The sequence below is a fragment of the Triturus cristatus genome, chromosome 3_1 (genome assembly GCF_964204655.1).
Source record: "Triturus cristatus chromosome 3_1, aTriCri1.1, whole genome shotgun sequence".
Lineage (NCBI taxonomy): Eukaryota > Metazoa > Chordata > Amphibia > Caudata > Salamandridae > Triturus > Triturus cristatus.
Genome location: NC_140583.1, coordinates 850,587,778 through 850,602,257, shown reverse-complemented (window position 1 = coordinate 850,602,257; position 14,480 = coordinate 850,587,778). Strand labels below are relative to the sequence as shown.

Here is a 14,480-nt window from a genome sequence, read left to right as displayed (position 1 = left end):
TAGTTAGAACCCAAGCACAAAGCCGGACACACACTCAAAGCCATCTTCACCTCTAGCAACAGAATCAATTTCACACACGTCACGGAGCTCACCTGGACCGACCACGCCATTGTCCATTTTACCATCCCCCAACACCCAACACACCATCACCAAGCACCACCCACAGTAGCTGGGGCAAGGCAACTGAGAACCAATGGACTCAGACACTCAGCTCCACATCACCCAAAATGTCAGCAGATCTCTACCAGGCCGTCCCCAACTTCTCTGCTTGGATCAACAAATGCGCTGACAGAGTCACCCCGCTGAAGCTGGCAAAAACCAACAAAACCTCAAGACAAGCAGTCTGGTATACCCCAGAGCTCAGGACCACCAAGTGAAATGATCACCAACTCGAGAAGCGATGGTGCATCACCAAGATCCACTCACAAAGCAGCCCTCAGCGACAGCCACCTGCGCATTAAAGAGGGCAAAAGAACAGCCATCAATAACCACATCACCACTGTGGCGAACCACATGAAGGGACTCTTCCAAATCATCAAGAAATTATCCAACCCTGCAGCCACAGAGAACACCCTCTACCCATCCCAACAACTCTGCAACACCCTCTCTGACTACTTCCACAGCAAGACTGCCACCATCTTAAACAACTTCGACCCCAACCCACCTTACTCAGTCACAACAACACTAACCAACCTACGAACACAACCTAGTCTCCATGACACCCAGACCACATTATGTTATCCATCCACTCCGTAGCACATACTAAACTCTGCTCCCACCATCCCTTCCACCTCGGAGCCAACATAATCTGCACAGAACTCACCAGCATCTTCAACTCCATCTCCACAGCAACCTTCCCAGATGGATGGAAACATGCAGAGGTCAGACCCCTCGTAAAGAAGCCCTCTGCCGACCCCAGCGACCAAAAAAATTACCAACTAATCTCCCTGCTCCCATACCCAGGCAAAGTACTTGAGAAAGCCACCCAACAACTTACCAACTACCTAGAACGAAACCACTTACTTGATGCCTCACAATCAGGATTCTGGGCCAATCACCGCACTGATCGCTGCCACAGACATCAGATGCCTCCTCAACCAGGGAGAAAGCGTGGCCCTGATCCTCCTCAACAGCTCTGTGGCGTTCAACACTGTCTCCCACCACATCCTCATTGACAGACTCCACAACATCGGCATACAGCAACACACCCTCAAGTGGATCATTTCCTACCGCTCAGGATGCACATAGAGCATCCGGCTATCTCCCTTCACCTCTGCTCCCACGGACATCATATGGGCATGCCCCAAGGATCATCCCTCAGCCCCACCCTGTTCAACATCTTCATGACCCCCCTCACAGACGTCATCAGATCCCATGGACTCAATCTCCAATGCCACCAATGCTACAGACACCCAACTCATTCTCTCACTCATTGAGGACCCCTCCAAAGCCAAAACTAACTCTGCAACGCCATGACCAACATTGACAAATGGATGAGAGACTGCTGCCTCAAACTCAACTTCGACAAAACAGAAAGTACTGATCTTCAGAGAAGACACATTCTAATGCGACCGCAGCTGATGGCCAGCAGAACTCAGACCAACACCCACACCAGCGGACCATGCACGCAACCTCGGCATCACCTTCAACAGCCAACTAACCATGAAACGTCAAGTAAACCCAGTCGCCTCCTCAAACTCAGCTCATGCTCCACAGAATCTTCAGATGGATCCCAATCAACACCAGAAAGGAACACCAGAAAGACCGTCGTACAGGCCCTCGTCACCAGCTGCCTCAAATATGGCAACACTGTATGCCAGAATTTCCATCAAACTCCTCAAGAGGCTCCAGACCATATAGAACTCTGCAGCCAGACTCATTCTGGACCGCTCCAAACAGATCCACATCACCTGTCACCTCAGAGAGCTCCACTGGCGTCCCATCCAGAATAGATGCCAGTTTAATATCCTCACGCACGCAGACAAGGCTTTACACAACCAAGGACCTTCCTACATTAATCATTGGTGAACTTTCACCTGCCCGCAAGACACCTGCGCTCTGCCTCACTCGCCTTCGCACACACCCCCAGGATCCATCACAGTGGGAGGTGCTCCTTCCCCTATATCAACACCAAGACCTGGAACGACCTTCCACTCCACCTCCTTACAGCCCCCGCCCTGGCGGACTTCAGAAAGCAACTCAAGACCTGGCTCTCCAACAGTGATGCGACACCCTCAGCGCCCAGATACCCCTAGTGGTAACTTTGCTGCTCTATACAAATACTGATTGATTCTTTCCTGGACAAATATTTATTATTTTGCCAGGAGAGATGCAGGTTCCGGACCTTGATCACGTCCCAAAAGCAACACTATCTGGGTTTAATTTGAAGTGTGAGACAGGCTCCCCTCAATTGTGTCCTAACTAAAGGATGTTCCCCACAGGAGATCCACTGATTGGACGGTACCTGCTGAGATAGCACAACAAAAGGCTGGAAGCCATTCCTTCTGTTGCAAGAGCATATAACAAATTCAGGATGTGCACAAGCTCAGACCCCATGGGATCCACACCCCGCTTGAAATCACCAACCCATTCATCACATCCATGCTGACCTGTAGCGCAAGGCTGTGTTTGCAGCTCAGGCCTTGCTGAGGAGTTCTTCAGCTTTTATGAACATTCTCCAATTTTCTCAAGTTCCCTGTAATCCTCCACACCATACGATACAGGATACCTTCCTCTATCAGTCAGTGAGGAGTCCCTATTGGATCCAGTAGTAGATCTCATTACAGAGGAAGATGAATTGGATTGAAGAGCCCAGGAAAGTTTAGTCAGAAACTAATAACAAACTTGCAATTTCCATGTTGGCGTCACGAGGACTAGATCCACCTGCTGTCTTCTCACCTGAGCTACTCGTCTTGTTATGATCGAGAATGGAAGGAATGTAAATCTAGACTTCTAACTCCAGCCCCATAGGAAGGCATTTGTTGCCACTGCTCATGGATCTGGTTTCCAGCTGAAATATTTTTTTATCTCATGGTTCAGTCGTAAGGTGAAAATATCGGTCGCGAAAGGGCTCCGTCTGTTTGCTGTCTACTTCAACATTCCCTGATCCAATTTCCAAACACCCGAACCCTTTGAGCAGTAGGTGTGCCAATCTACATACATTGATCGAAACACTTGGAAGAAATTTTATCATCATGTTGATCTGATTTGTGCCAGAGGTTCTTGGCAAGGTCTGACAGTCTCTTGGATTTTGCTCCTCCCAGGTGGTTGATGTAATGGACTACTTAGATCTTGTGCATCTTCAGCAGTAGACAACATTGTACCTGCTCATTAGTCCATCACTGGACGGCAAAAGAGCCATCCAGGAGTTCCAGACAAATGCAGTAGTTTTAGTCCTGTTTGGACCATTTTTCTCCTCTGGACAAACTCCCACATCTGGTGCCTCAGCCACTTCTGCTGTCATTGGACTCTACAGCTATGTCTGGGTTAGAACCGAAAATCGCTCTCCTGTTCAAAGCCTCCATGTGGATCAGCCACCATTTAATCTCTTTCTTGGCATTCTCTGACAGAGGAAAGATGAATGAATGACTGAATGACTATTATTAAGCACACGAATACCTAAAAAAAAAGTGCCCTGGCGATTCTGAGTAAACCAAATGGGGCAGTTCTAAGCCATAAATGTTAGATTATGTTGTTAAACAGGTAGTTCAATTGTTTCCTAAAGCTACTTGTCCTAATTGCAATATACTTCTGCCAAACATTCTGGATCTTCCGGCCTCCGGCTCGAACACCAGAATAGGAAGGAGGGATAACACAGCAGACCAACCTCCTCTTAGTTGTATGCTGCTGAATGCCAGATCTCTCAAACATAGCATGGAGTGTGCGCTGCTTATTGAGGAACAAGATATCAAATTGGCCTTCATAACTGAATCTTGATCAGATCAGGCGTCCGGTCCGGATTTAGCTAATGCGACCCCCACCGGGATTCCACTGTCACACTTTGGACTGACCTCATGGGCGAAGGGGGGGGGACTAGAAGTCCTTTACCATGACTCACTGAAGCCCACTTTTCACACCGCTTCAAATGCCACGTGTGAGGGTCTCTCATTTAGTCTATGCACCTCACACCATAGCACCTTTAAGGGGATACTTCTCTACCGCCCTCCAGGCCCCAGGGGTGAATTTTTAGAACTGCTGGGGACACTGCTCAAAGAAGGGTTATGTGGATATTCCTTTACGGTGCTAGGGGATTTTCATTTCTATCCGGAGGATCAATCCAACTCGGACACTATCACACTGGGGCAAGTGATGGAGGCAGGGGAACTGAAGCAGTTGATCGGAGTACCAACATATAGCAAGGGGCACACGCTGGATGGGATCTACTCCAACAATCTTACACTGGCAGTCTCTTCAGTACTCCCTTTGGTGTGGTCTGATCATTGCGTCATCCTCTTCGAGATGAAAGAGTCTAAGGGTCACAAACTTAGATCAGAACCCACAGGGATTATTGGAAAAAGAGTTTGGAAAAACGTAGACTGCGAAGAGTTGGGAGAGGCATTGAAAAATTCCAAGTATCCACTCCTTGCAGAGGTAGACGAAGCTACCTCTACATTTACGGAGTGGCTAGAAGTAGCATGCGACAAACTCGCCCCAGTCAAAGAATGGACCCCTAAAAGGGCTCATCCAACTGCCCCCTGGTTTTCGGATGAACTAAAAAAACAAAAACAGGCCTGCAAACGTTTAGAAAGGGTGTGGAGGAAAGGCTATAAAAGCGTGGACAAAGAAAGTTATAAGCAAAGCCTTAGACAGTACAAGGATAGGCTGCTGGAAACCAAAAAAAAGTTCTTTGTAGAACAAATCTTTCGGGCTGAATCCAATGCCAAAGAACTTTTTAAAACTATCACCAAACTAGTGGCCCAAAAGGCCCCCAAGAGCCAAAGTAGCCCAGAGCTCTGCGAAAAATTGGCCAAATTTTCCAACAAAAAGTGGAATCCATATTTTCCTCATTTAGCCTAGCTCAAAGGGGGATAAGGACGATGCCACCAAGTATGGAACCAACGAAACCGGCATTAGTCAATTTCTCTCTGATAGAGACACCCGATGTAATCAAACTTCTGAGTTCCACTCGATCTGGATCCCCGATGGATCCATGTCCGGCATCGGTATTAAAGCAAATCCCAGAAGTAATGGGGTCGACCCTTACACCATTGTTTAACAACATAATTACAACGGGCAAATTCCCCAGCAACTGGAAGAAGGCTTCTATCCTTCCCCTATGAAAAAAAACTAACACTGGGCCCCAGTGAGCCAAACAATTATAGACGAATCTCAAGACTCCCGCTTCCCGCCAAGATTATCAAAAAGGCCATGAACACCCAGCTAAGCGCATTTCTGCTAACCAACAATCTACTTGGCTCATCGCAATATGGGTTTAGAGCAGAACATAGTACCAAGCTGGCTCTAATCAAATCTACAGGGGAGGTGCGGGAGGCGTTGGCCAGAGGAGGATAGGCAATTCTGAGAATGTTAGATCCGTCAGCAGCCTTTGACACGGTCCATCATGAAGTTCTGATGGACCAGTTGTCTGAAGCAGGAGTACACGGTGCTGCATGGAACCTTCTACAGTCCTTCCTCTCTGGAAGTGGAACTGGACAACCACAGGTCAATGCCTTTCTCTGTCCCGTGTGGGGTGCCACAGAGCTCATCGATGAGCCCGACACTCTTCAACGTGTATGTGATCTCTTTGGCAACCCTAATTAAATCCTACGGCTTCCAAATTACCTCCTATGCAGAAGACACGCAAATAGTGTTGTCAATCAGAGATGGGGGAAGAGAAGGAAACAGGGGCTCGCTTTCATGATTGCATGAGGGCCATCTCAGGATGACTGCCTAAAATTAAATTCAGGTAAAACAGAGGTCATTATGTTCGGAAACAATCCTAACCTGTGGACGCCATATTGGTGGCCAATAGAGCTGGGCCTCTGCCCCTCTCCCACCAGGAAAGCAAAAAACCTGGGGGTGATTATGGACAATAAGTTCTCTTTGGGCGATCACATAAGCTCGGTGGTCTCGACATGTTTCTTAATCCTTAAAATCATAAGGAAAATAAAGTTCTTTCTTCCGGAGAGCAGTCTCAGGACAGTGATCACGGCCCTTATTATGGCGCGGATTGACTACTGTAATAGTCTATAATCAAATGCCCAAAAACAGCATGTTAACAGGCTTCAAATTGCACAGAATGCTGCAGCCAGGATGCTAACAGGTACTTCCAAATTTGTTTCTGTAAAGAAGGAGTTAAAACAACTACACTGGCTCCACGTGAAGCTAAGGGTACGCTTCAATGCCCTCTGCATGGCTTTTAAAGCCCTCAATGGAATCGGCCTCAACCATCTGAGGCACAAATTCAAATGGTATGTCCCCACAAGGAACCTTCGGTCCACAGGAGCAAAACAAGTCCTAGTTCCTCCGATTAAAAAGGCCAGTTGGGAGGGCAGACGTTTCATCACTTGTGCCTTTAAGGCATGGAATGAGCCCACATCCCATTTGAGGAACTCAGCAGATCTCCTTTCCTTCAGAAGGGGGCTGAAAACTTGGCTTTTCTCACAGTAAAACCCCCATCACTGATAACCAGCAGGTATGCTCAGCGCCAGGACACCCTAGGGTAACCGTGCGCTATATAAGCTTAAATAACATAACATAGCTGTGATTCACTTGGGCACAAAAGGGGGACCAGGAAAACAACGATGACATGCATGTCAACAGTCTCCAAATGCTTCAATCCTCCCCTGAGGTGATAAGCGTTCAGTCTTAAACTCTTACGCCCGTACTAGAGATTCTGCCAACAACTCTCTAGTACGGGAAGAAGAGTCTAAAGAAATACGCAAGGGTTTATTAGGTTCTAGATCCCCTCTGGAATCCCTTTAGAAATCATCTCCATACACAGACGTTTCACCTTCATTTTCTAATCCAGAGGGGAATCGTTCCTTAGAAGGTGCCACATTGCATGACAGGTTTTAACCTATCGAAGACATCTAGGTCAACGTCTTGATTGTATTTTCTTTTCACCTTCACATTGGCCAGTATGCCGCAAGATAGCCCCTGAGATTGTAAAATTCTTCTGAAGAGGAGCTATGGCCACTGTCACCACATTGTCAATGTAGGCGTCCACAGCCTCCGAAAATTCTTCATCCCAAATAAATTCCATGGAGTCCTGTTCCATGTAGGAGGTGTCAGAGTGCTGTATATTGCTGGCTAAAGTTTTTATACTGGGAAACCCCTAAAATATTGTGATTGCTGATGACTCAGTCAAGTGAAGCTAGTGCACCTCAGGCACCCTAATCCCCCCAATGATTTTTAGGATAATACAGCCTGGGTCAGTGGCCACTGGAAACTTACTGCGTGCTTGATTACCGACCCCCTCACATATCAGACTATAGCCAGTAGTGGGAGAAGGGCAGTCAGGTCCGGCATCAGTCACGTTGCTCCTGTACTAGAAATTCAGCAGTAAATCAGGGCCAGCACGCTGACCCTGGAGAACAAGGCAGAGCGTCCGCCGAAGGAGTGCATGAAAGAAAGCCCTGCACCCCATAATGGACAGATTACCACACTGTGGGGCATAACCCCAACCATAAACAAATTCAAAGCTGTGTTAGGAAGCTTGAGTGTGGTCCAGTGGCCTCCAACAGTGTTATCTCATGCCAATGCAAGAAAAACAACAGTCTAATTTGGCATATAAAAACAGAGTCAATACCTACTTAGCTTGTATTCTGCTGGAGCAACAAACACAACAAAGGGATTAGGAAGGGGCAATGGCACAAGAGACAGCAGTGGGAGAAACACCTGAAACCTCGCAGCCCCCACCCCAAACTCCGCTCCTATCTCCCGTAGTGCAGATACCGGCCACCACTGCCTAACGTCAAGACACGCATGACAGACGGCACGCCTGGAACGTACCTGAAGGGTTCTCACCCACTCCTACAACCAAGTTCTCCCCCCTCACATACGCAACAGCACAGACCAACTAAATTATAGCCCGTTACATCATAAGTTGACACAACTGTACACCTCGTTCGCTTTGCGCCTCCCCCCCCACCCAATTTCCCCCCCACAGTTCACACTTCTGTTCAGCCCCTCGGCAGTTCCGATACCGACCTAATCCGACAGAGCTGATGTTCAGGTATCCTAATGGGGACAACATACAAGGATAGAGGAGAGGGCGACATACCAACCTCCGCCCCCGAGTTACTCACCTATCAGACACAGCAGACCATACCAACATAGGGCGAGACTAGCCAGGAGATGACACCTGAACTACTGTAAGATAATCTACCTAATGGGCTAGATATATGATGACATTGCAAACCTTGTAACTGTACATGATATTAAATACTCGCAAATGTTTGTTAAAATGCATTATTTCTGAAGTCTCAAACGGTAACCTGTACTGAAAAACACCAATAAAAAAATGTACACAAAAAAAAAGGGAGGGGCAATGGCTAATAACAGAAGAGGATTAGCATCTAATGGGTTACGAGTCTGTTGTCATTTCTCTAGTGTTCATGGGAAAGCGTTTTTGGCTTTTTATTATTTTCTGTTGGGATGCTGGAGAAATGAAGTGAAGAAAAGAAAGTGTAATCTTCGCCTCCAGTCCACACACAGAATGCACATTTACCCCTTGCTAGATTTGCTCCCTGCAGAGAAAAAAATTTAAAAAATGTTGACAGATATGGTTTCTCACCGGCCCAGCAACATCCTACTTGAAGAGTCAGACCCATCAATACAAGAATCCTTAAGCTGTGGCCTTTTCTGTCCTACCCTGCTTGTCGCACAGTGGAAACTGCCTGGAAACGCTGAGATCCCATTCAGAAGGTCTACCCTGCCCTCCTTTTAGATATACATTCCTGAGGCTGACCAGTACTTGCCAATATTTCTTCTTAATGGAAAAGGCCCAGAAAAATGAGCCCTTATTTGTTGTCAAAGTACTAGATTTTGAAAATAGCACACCCTGTGGATCACCCCGGCATCAAGCAAGTGCCCAATAACTTGGTAAGAACTAGCCCCCAAGGACTGGTTCCTTATAGCAGGACTATGGAGGCAAGCTATTTAGAATGAAAGTGAAGACCTCGGATTTGATGGTTGAGCTCCGCAGGAGATATTTAAGATGTGGGTTTAGTGAACATAAATCAAAAGGTCAACCAGGTACGAGCTGTACAGTTGTGTAAGTTGGCATCAGCCCTTTTCCTGCTAGAAAAGGAAACAAAGGCTTTTGCCCTTGCTCTACGGATGCAAGGGTGGTGGTGTGTTTACTGTGGCTGGGTGCCTAGGTCCTGCTACCTTTTAAACCACCTCGCTAGATCCTTTGGTTAAAGAGTTATCAGGGTTTAAAGGCGCAACTGGATCCTAACCCTACATCTCTGATGCACAGTTCTTACTGGGAATCAGTGTGCCAAGTTGGTGCTGGAGGCCCTATGGATACCTTCACTACCCCTAAGTTTCAACCAGGACCAGATATTCATAAGACAGATGACTATACATTTTGGTACAACCATAGGCTCTACACTAGGTCTTAGAGCAGCACCAGATGTCCACTTACTCAAACAATTGCTTCCGTGACCCATTGGAGCACTAGCTTGTATCCCAATGGAACTGTGTCTATTGTCCCCATCACAGAACACAAGTGGTTGTATTACCTAGATAGTGGTTTTGGAAACCATCTCCCAGATGCCCTTAAAAAATAATTTTTATTCAAGCAAGAATTAATGTTTCGGTGTGTTTAAAATGGGTATATGCTTGATGACATTTCTGTCAGAATCTCAGTTGACTGGCCTCAAACCCACCAAATTCTCCCCTCTTGCAACCTAGGTCTATGAGTCACTAGGACAAAAGGTAAACATACTATGCTACACTTATTACATTTTAACATTCTGGGTGGAACAAATAATCTACTAAGGTCTCTAAACAAAACCTTAGTAAAAACAATGAGATCTGAAGGTTTCTGGGGATAGGTGAAAACTCACAGACCTGCACCCGCACACTAACATTTTCCATATATTAAAGTGTTGAATTTTTAAATATTACAGAGAAAGCATTATGAAAATGTTTAGAGTCCAATCTCCCATACAGAAGATTCTAAAATCTTCAGGTTGGCTTTGATGTTATTGTCACTGTACTTGCCCTAAATTACCGGTCTTTAAATAAATTCAACATTTTTATTTAAAAGATACAGACTGGAAATTGAGTACAGGATCTGTGATTACTGTATCATGTGTGTAATATCCAAGTTGGATAACGACTTTGAGCTTTTGAAGTAAGCCTTCAACCTGAAACCAAGAGAGTTGATCATAACAATTAACTAACTTAGTTTTTCAAATGGAGTGCAAATGAAATTGGGCCCAGGACACCAGTGGCAAATAAATGCACCCACAACAGATATTGCCCTTAATCCACAACCATCCCAGGACAAAGGAAAGAAGTCTCAACTAATCGAAATTTTTAGGTATACTATCAGTGAACTCTATGGTTAATCATTTCTTTGCAGTTATATGTTTGTGAGGAAACCAATATTGCTGTAGTGTTACCCACTGCATGTTCTCCTTGTTTAACTTCTTGAGCACCTGTGCCAGATGCAGCACAGAGACGGCGACTCTATTCATGGTTTACTATATTACAGTTCTTGAAGATGCTATTTTGGTGATTTTCCAGGTTCTTTGATAACTGAACACAGAATTGATTTCCAACTTGAAAAGCTGCATGTGCTTTGCTTAACTGATTCAAATGGGGTTACCACATTTCCACACAGGAATTCCTTTTACCAATTTCTACAACATTGTATCAGGCTAAAATTACTGAATCAATAGTTAATACTCACTGCAAGAATATTTTGAGACCAACACCTTATTTACTGACTTTCAATTACGTTTTTGACCTTGGGCGGAAACAAAAACAGTAGTTACAGATATTTGTGAATGTGTCACCTAAATCAAAGATGCACTTGTGTATTAATTCTATCACTCTAGTCTAGATGATTTGATATCATGTCCTACGGTTTGCTGTGCAAGAGGTTGAACCAGCAAAAAAAAATGTGTTGAGTCATAAGTGCCAGCACTTTTTTACCCACTTTCTCGCTGCTTTTCGTTATTATGATGAACCAGCACAGCTCCATCAACGGAGCAGGTGAAAGAGCTTGCATTGTCCAATATGCAAACTCAAACAAGCACTGGCATAGCCAATAGGTCTCGCCTTTGGGACCTTATAAGTGTTTAGCCATGCAACAGTTGCATAACTAAATTCTTATAAGGTCCCAAAAGCGAGACCTATTGGCTATGCAAGTGAAAGTGATCCCGAACAAACATCAAAGCGGCCGTGCGGCCGCGAAACCGAAAGTAATTACGGTAAAGCGCTGCGCGCGCGCCCGCGCACATGCACTGTGGCTCTAGGCTGGCCTGGTAGCACTTTTTGGAGCCCTCTCAATAAGTCTCGCCAGACCAGCGCATGCGCTGGGTCAGGCGAGACCTAAAAACCCAGGATCTACCCATGTTCTGGTCATGACACATGGCAAGTAATTTTTGACAGCAGGTCTTTGGTTTTTGTAAAGTCTTCTGCAATGACACATTCCAGATGAATGTGTGCTCTGATATGTTATGACTAGTTATTACTGTGGACACAATGGATTTTATTTTCTTTGTCTTGGTTGTCGTAGGACTCTTCTGTATGGCCAGGCATTAGATAGTGAAAGCTCCACCAGCGCTCTTTTCGAATGCTGTCACCTAGAAAAGGAGAAGTACAGGTATGGGAAGCTCAGGTCACAAGTTCAAGAACATCTGCTAACCACTACTGCACCTTCACGATGATATCTATCTGAGAATTTATCCTTTACTGCTTTTGGTTTACCATCAAGAATATCTTTTTCTTATATTATTCGGCCAGTATCATGATTTATATCCTGATTTTTTTAATGATTCATTTTAACCACTGTTTGTATGAATATGTATTTTGGAGTCTAATAAACAAGAAAAACTCGAAAACGCTGTACATAGTATGGTTCTTTTCCAGGTTGTTCATTGGGGCAGTGGACTCTGGGCCTGCAGAACCACAAGATTATAGCCTATGTTTGCAAATACTAACATTTCAACAAATAGCCAAAACAATCTTTGATGTCCTTTCATGTGGCCTAACTCTAACATGACTGCAAATACAGCAGCGCATGGAAGCATCATTTGAATGCAGAGAGAAAACGGACTTATGGTCACCCGCAATCAATGTGCTTAGTTGGGCCTATAAAGCACTGCTGTAGGTCAGCACTGCTTCCATATTTCATAATATGCCTTAATACTTTCGATACAGAGCCTTAAATTTCTTCAGTCCGTCTGCTTTTGTGATTTATATAGCATCTGTGGAATTTCTCAAATGAATGCTATTCATAATAAAACAAGAAAAAAAGAAAAATGGAAAAATTACCACAATCAAAAGGCATAGACGACAGGTGGTTAGTAACAAAGAAATGCATTACAATGGATACACCTACTGCTGAGTTGATGGGGTGAATGTTTCAGTCCTAGATACTAAAGCGATAGCAAGTGGTGGCTGAATTAATTTGAAGGTGGTAGCTTTACAGGATGGTTTGGTGGTGGTGAAGATGTACAGGAGAGGGGTAGGGAACCAAATGTAATGATGCAAAGAGTGCAACATTAGTTTTAATCTTGGCAAAACACTTAATGGCTTAAATGGCTTTAACAAGTTGGCGGAGACAAAGCCAAGACTAGAATTGGAAATCAAGGACGGACATTTATAGAGTGCTTGATTTTGCGTTGCCAAAAAACATGACCCAACGATAGAACATGAAGTGGAGGTGGATTGTAGGAGACTGAAAAGCATGTTGGAAACAAGGTTGGTCAATGTGCAGGGGTTGGAAAATACATTAGCAAAGCTTGCGGGTTATATTGCTGAAGACAAGCATTTTTGGGGGACTTTCTCTGAGGGTGTGTTAGATGCAGTGGATTTTGCAAATGTTATATAGACAGTCAACAGTAACAGGAGTAGTACTCAAGATGGGGAGTTCTACCTTGCTGACAATATAGGTTCTAAGATTGCAGATGGCAAGGGAACAGTGACTGAGGCTTGAACAAAGGGGAAGGAAAGGACCGAGCTTTAGTGCAGCAAGTGTGGGGAAACAGAAAGTGTCTTTCTGCACAGGACTTTAACATCTGTCCCTAAGAGGTAATCAAATGTTAAGTGAAAGATTTACAGTTGTGATATAGCTTTGGAGGTAATTGATAAAGGAGGGGGGTGAGAAGATAATTTGAATGTAGTTTGCAAATTTGGGGCAGGAAAATTATAATAATGTGAGTCACTAAGGATGGGTGGTGTATAGTGAGACCAGGTGAAGGTCAAAGGTGAAGTATTGAGGTGTCCATGAGCGAAGATTTGAAGTGACGGAGATCAGTACCACGGGACCTGAATATTTTGGTGAGAGAAATCCCAGCAGAAGATGGAAGTCACAGAGAACCAGGATAAAAAGCAGAATCAGCAGGAAACAGGCAAATGCAGAGTGAAAGATACTATGAAAAAGAATAGGAGAACATGAGGTCATGCGGCCTGACACTGGCTCACAGACTGAGTAGGAAGGGAGTAGATATAAAATTATGTTGTTGAGTGGAAGTGGTAAAGTCAGGAAAGCGTGTAAAAGTGGATGACTTGGATTGAACAGTAAAACTCCTGTCTGCAGAGAGCTGCATAGATTGAAGTCAATAAAAGACAATATTTTGAGGATCTTGAAGAAGAATTAGAAAAGGTGTGTTGTACCTGCAGTTGAGTGGATTGATAGGCTGGCTTAGGGCTTTGAGAATATGGGTATTATATACTGATTGTGAGGCAGAAAGATAAATACTGACAAGCAATTAATGGCTGAAAACAATAAAAAACGAAAGGAGAAATAAAGGAAAGAGCGGAGGCAAGTAATAGAAGGATGCAAGAACAGAAACTGTGCATAAAGAAGGTGGAGGCCAAACACTCATGCTGAGCTGTTCAACAATGGTACATGGGAAAAATAAAATCCACAAGAGTTATGGCAATAACCATAAAACAGAACAACTAAGTACGAGTAAAATGAGAAAGAATGGCAAGAGACGGGATCAAGTCACCAAGATTTAGATAATAAAACATGTAAAAAATAGCATGCTGAGGATGGTGAGAGGAGGCCTACATCTAGATGGTAGTGTGTAAAAAGCCAGCCACAAGGACAGGAAAAGCAGATCAGGGATCTATCCTCTAATCACAGTAAATCATGAGTGGCTCCAAGAAAGAAGTCCCCCTTTTTCTAGTTTACGTACGTAGACAGCAGGTTAGAAACCAGTAGAGAAATGGAACAAAAATTGAGATACGAAGACTTCAGAGATTTGTTACACAAAACAGGTCTTCAGAGTTTCATAAATGCACCCCAAGAAAACAACCGATCTAAAAGGTTGAATAATGCAGCATTAAAA

General features: G+C 44.6%; 1 protein-coding gene across 2 annotated transcripts in view; it reads right to left on the bottom strand.

The window, feature by feature from the left end:
• OLA1 (Obg like ATPase 1) overlaps positions 1 to 14,480 on the bottom strand; it is a 606,204-nt gene that overhangs the window by 580,954 nt on the left and 10,770 nt on the right. The window lies entirely within an intron of this gene.